At 45.2% G+C, this 5,536-nt stretch overlaps 1 pseudogene; it reads left to right on the forward strand.

Annotated features, from left to right (window-relative positions):
- Positions 1-5,087, forward strand: part of LOC119583236 — a 6,419-nt pseudogene extending 1,332 nt beyond the window's left edge.
- Positions 5,088-5,536: the final 449 nt, after the last annotated feature.

Below are 5,536 nucleotides of genomic sequence, written 5' to 3' on the forward strand. Positions count from 1 at the left end.
TGTAATGGATTTGTCTACAATACCACCTCCAGGACGTGCAACGGTGAAATGCAAGTAGGTATCCCAGCACTGGACCTAGTACATCGCATAACTACAACATGTGGATCTAATGCTTAAATTCTTTAATTTCAGTGTCGCTCCCGAAGTGAGCGCAGTGTTACTACAGCATATCCCAAGTACTCTTACTTGTGTGAAGGTCAGCCTGATGGCTTCGTGTGTGCTGACTGCAGGACCATGGTCATGTGTGTAAAAGGGCAGGCCTTTGTCCGCCAGTGCACCAGCGCAAGATCCTGCAGTATTAAGACTACCTATGGAGGTGCAGTATGCTACCCAGGGCTTCCAGCTATATGTACCTGCCAGAGTGGAGACACGTTTGTCCGTGATCTCTATGACCCACAGAAGTTCTTTAGCTGCTCCTCCACTGGATCCATCCCTGAGGATCACGTGTGCCCTGATGGTATGGTGTTTGACGAGACCCTTAATCAGTGTCGCAACCAAGCCAGCCTTCCAGCTTGTGAACGGCCTGGTGTCTTTGCAAAGCTCGAAGACTGCACTGAATATTACTCTTGCATCTCGCTTCAACATGGGTGGCTGCAGAGACTGTTCATGTGCCCCAGTGGAACGCTGTTCAACGAGGTAACAGGATCTTGTGAAGATCCTTGCTCACGGACAATGGTGTGCTATGAGGAAGGCAGGTTCCCAGATCCCCTCGACCGCCGCAGCTACTATGAATGCCTGATTATTGGTGGCCTAATGAAGCGTGCCCGCTACCAGTGCCCCCATGGTTATGTGTGGAAAGCTGATGATGCTGGTGATGGGGGAGCATGTGTGGAGGACCATGAAATGGCTCTGCATGACTACTTCACCCGCTGTAGCATCCCCCAGGGAGTGTTCTGACAACTACGGGTTTATGACAGATTCTGGTTTAAACCTAACATAGTGTAAATTGAAATGGTCTTTGACTGAGTATGTGAGCATGGACAAATTTTAGCCATGACCTCGACTTGGTCGGAGCAGAATGCTGCACTAGCAATAAATTATTTTTAATTTGTATATTAAACCTAATACAATTCTAAATTTCAGACCCATGCCTGGCAAATAACGGTGGTTGCCATGGTAATGCAGATTGTGCAACTATTAATGGCGGTGTGAGTTGCACTTGCAAGGCAGGTTACAGTGGTGATGGATATTCATGTACAGGTAAGGAAGTGTGCATTTGTCTATAGCATGTCCCATTTTATGGCTCCCACACACCCCTAAGGTTACTCCCTACTAAAATTGCATATTTCCAGATGTTGATGAATGTGCCGTGGCCAACGGCGGCTGTTCTGCAATGGCTAGCTGCACGAATACTGACGGCAGTTACCGGTGCGAGTGTTTAGCAGGGTACACTGGTGATGGCTTTGCCTGCCAAGGTGAGCATGCTTGCAGAAGCAAATTCTAAATTATTGCAATAATTTGTATTCAAGTTGGCTAATTGCTTGTTCATCATCAGATATCGATGAATGCTTGGTTGCCAACGGTGGCTGTGGTACAAATGCCTTGTGTAGCAATACTGCAGGCAGCCGAGACTGTACTTGTGCATCAGGTTACACTGGGGATGGCTTTACTTGCTCTGGTCAGTATAACAAATGTTGATGTTGGCCGAGGTGTGCAAGGGTTAATATTCTTGGTTAACGCATCTGCTTCTACAGATATCGATGAGTGCCTTGTTAACAATGGAGGCTGTGATGCAAATGCAGGGTGTCAGAACACGGATGGTTCAAGAACCTGCACATGTCTCCCAGGGTTCTCTGGGAATGGTGTTACTTGCTCTGGTTGGTAGCATTTCTATTTTTATAGTAAAAACCATGGCTTGCAGGTATCTTGTCTGACCCTCTTTCTTGCAGATGTGGACGAGTGTTTGGTTGCCAACGGTGGTTGTGATGCAAATGCCCTGTGTAGCAATACTCCAGGCAGCCGTGACTGCACCTGCACATCAGGGTTCACTGGGAATGGCCTAGTTTGCACAGGCAAGTACATTTGGCAATGATTTACAGCTATTGGGACTTTTGCTTGCACACCTTTCCTAGGCTCTGGTACAGCACTTAAAACCTGTTGCTGCAATACCCTACAGACGTGGACGAGTGTCTGGTAGCTAATGGAGGGTGCCATGCAAATGCAGACTGTACAAATGATGTTGGTGGCAGAACTTGCACCTGTCATCCTGGTTACACCGGTGATGGACTTCAATGTACTGGTAAGTAAACCTATGGATAAATGGGATGCCAAATCGGTTAGGTTTGCATAGTTTAATTTGCTTGTTGATAAACATGCTTGCCTTGACTAGATACCAAACTTTAATTTCAACTAGCTAGAGAAATTGTTAACCACCATGACTACTTGCTAAGAATCAGTTTTGCACTGAACTCCTCCTACAACTGAAATGACATTCATAACTGACAACGCCATTTGCCATTTACAAATTACACTTTATTTCTACTCTTGCAGATGTGGACGAGTGCTTGGTTGCCAACGGTGGCTTGTGATGCAAATGCCCTGTGTAGCAATACTCCAGGCAGCCGTGACTGCACCTGCACATCAGGGTTCACTGGGAATGGCCTAGCTTGCACAGGCAAGTGTCCTAGTGACTGCATATTCCTAAATGCACTTGCTATTCAAGTACTGAAAGCTTTCTGATTAAGCACTTTGTAAAATGGCTGCATCTCCCTACAGATGTGGATGAGTGTCTGGTGGCTAATGGTGGGTGCCATGCTAATGCTCAGTGCACAAATACTGCTGGTAGCAGAACCTGCTCTTGCCTTGCTGGCTATACTGGTGATGGACAAGTGTGCACACTCCTCCAGGTAGGTGCCTAGTTCTGAGCTCCAACTCTACTAGAATTTTTAGGTTCCTGAAGAATTCTGCAGAAATAAAAATAATATGTGCTTACTACTTTCCAGTGTCCTGTTGGCTTTGCTGGTCAAGGTCAAGACTGTGCTCAAGACTCTGACCTTGATGGCTTCCCAGACACTGAACTGAGCTGTTCGAGCAAATACTGCCGTAAGGATAACTGTGTCAACCGACCAAATTCTGGGCAAGAGGATGCCGATGGTGACGGGATTGGTGATGCTTGTGATACTGATGCTGATGGAGATGGACTTCTTGATACTTCGGTATGGAAAAGAAATGCTGGTATCTTGCATGCTAACATGGGGTCCCCCTTAAATATTTAAACTTGCACTTTAATTCCAGGATAACTGTCCACTAATAGCCAACCCTGGGCAACAAGATGGAGACTCGGATACACATGGAGATGTATGTGACAACTGCCCTGTAGTCTCCAACCCCAGCCAGAATGATGTTGATGGGGATGGTGCAGGCGACAAATGCGACGATGATATTGACAATGATGGTATGCTTGTAACTTGTATCTGATGGCATCCAATCTCTCCCTTTACTCTCTTGACGAAACGAGATGGCATTTCAATCTCTTCTCCTCTCAGGCTTGCTAAATACTGCTGACAACTGTCCAAAGACTGCAAATGGCAACCAAGCTGATGGTGATGGAGATGGCTTTGGAGACTTGTGTGACAATTGCCCCAGCATACCAATCCTGGGAAAAGAAGATGCAGATGAAGATCTACTAGGGATGCATTTTGATGATACATCGACTCTGACAGGCATGGATTAATGGACTTTGTTTAATTGCAAAGGGCAAATATTTGTTTTTAAATCTGCAGTCTCCCTAAATCCACATACTGATGCTAGCCTCTTGCAGTGATGGTGGGGGGAAACAGTGTGGAAAATTTGTCCAAATGTAGCCAATGGTGACCAGCAGGACGTAGATGGTGAGGGTTTAGGTGATGCCTTGTGATTCAGACAGTGACAAACGATGGTATTGATGATACGACTGACAACTGCTTGCTAACCCCAAATTTCGGACCAAAAGGGATCCCGACGGGAATGGCCGTGGCGACGTTTGCACCTCGACTTTGATGGTGACAAAAATTGTAGACCGGATGATAACGCATTGCCAACCCAAAGCGCATGCCACCGATTCAGGTGAGAAGTTTGGCCCCTAAGTGTATCAAAGGGCTTGTGCTCCCTACAGGGCCCAAAAGTAGATCTTTTAGACCAGCCACTTGAATCATGTCTTTAAATTTTTAGGGAAAATCCAAATGGTGGCACAGACCCACAAACGGCGTTTTACTCCTCCAGTATGGGTTGTCTACGACAATGGTGCAGAAATTCACCAGACATTGAACTCGGACCCAGCTATAGCAGTGGGTATGTATGTTGGAAAGGCTGTAGTCTTTAGGATAGGTCTCTGCTTGAAGAGCCACAAATAACCCCAAACAAAATTGCAGGTGGACCATACTCTTGTGGATGTCGACTTTGAAGGGACCTTCTTCATAGAGGACACCAGTGATGATGACTTTGTTGGCTTTATCTTCAGGTATGTATAGACTAAAATAAAATGGTGCCTGCATTTTACCAAGCAGGCCTTGTATAACACGGCTCTTCCCCCCCGCTACCAAAGCAATTCCAAGTTCTATGTAAAGATGTGGAAGAAGGACCACAAAGCTGGGTTTTGGGCCAAGCAGAGAGAGGAGTTATCTGAAGCTAATTGACTCTACTACAGGCCCTGGCACAGCACTTCGGGATGCTTTGTGGCTCACTGGCTCTACAACAAACCAGGTAGAGTATATGCCTACATAACTTGCAAGGAGTCTGTTACTGAATGCTAAAGTAATTGGGCAACTAATAGGCAGTGCCAGACTATCATGCTAGCAAGAGTAATGGTTGCTCTTTCAGGCAACCTTGCTCTGGCATGATAGCAGCATTGGATGGACCCCAAAAGTGCCTACCGCTGGCTGCTTTACCCCCGGCCTGATATTGGTACCCTTTAGGTTCTACTTTTACCAGGGAACAAACCAAGTCATTGATCGGAAACATATATACAGCCACCTAAAAGGAGGCAGGCTAGGTCTCTTCTGCTTCTCCAGAAGCAAATTATATGGTCCCAAGTGAAGTATTCTTGTTCAGGGAAGGCTTTGGGTTTGAAGTTTCTATTAGATGCATCAAATACACTTGGTATGCCCTAGTAGAGCAATAGAGCTAAACCTAATTCTGGGCTTGAGAGATGTACCCAAAAACTGTTTAATGACCTGCCCACTAACCTACAGACGCAGGGCTGACTTCATAAGGACTTGCTTTTGCACAAACTGAAACGCTTGCAAATTGGACCGACCGCACTTGAAAGATTGTCTTGATACTGTAAGACCGCTAGTCTATAAAAATTTATATTAACTAAATTTTAAATTAAACTATGGTTTCAAGTTTACTGTATAAACTCTAACATGGCCAGGGTCCTTGTCCCCATCCATGAAAAATTTAAAAAATTTTTTTTTGCCCCAATTTGAGAGGCAACTGAAGCTTTTTCAAAATTTAAAAATGTTTATTTAAAAAAATTTTTTTTAAAACACCAGGCCCAAAAGTGGACCAATAAAGTAAACTTTCCCCAAAAAGGAAAACTTAAACGGGGGGTTTAAGC

This window comes from Penaeus monodon, chromosome 17 (genome assembly GCF_015228065.2).
Source record: "Penaeus monodon isolate SGIC_2016 chromosome 17, NSTDA_Pmon_1, whole genome shotgun sequence".
Classification (NCBI taxonomy): Eukaryota; Metazoa; Arthropoda; class Malacostraca; order Decapoda; family Penaeidae; genus Penaeus; species Penaeus monodon.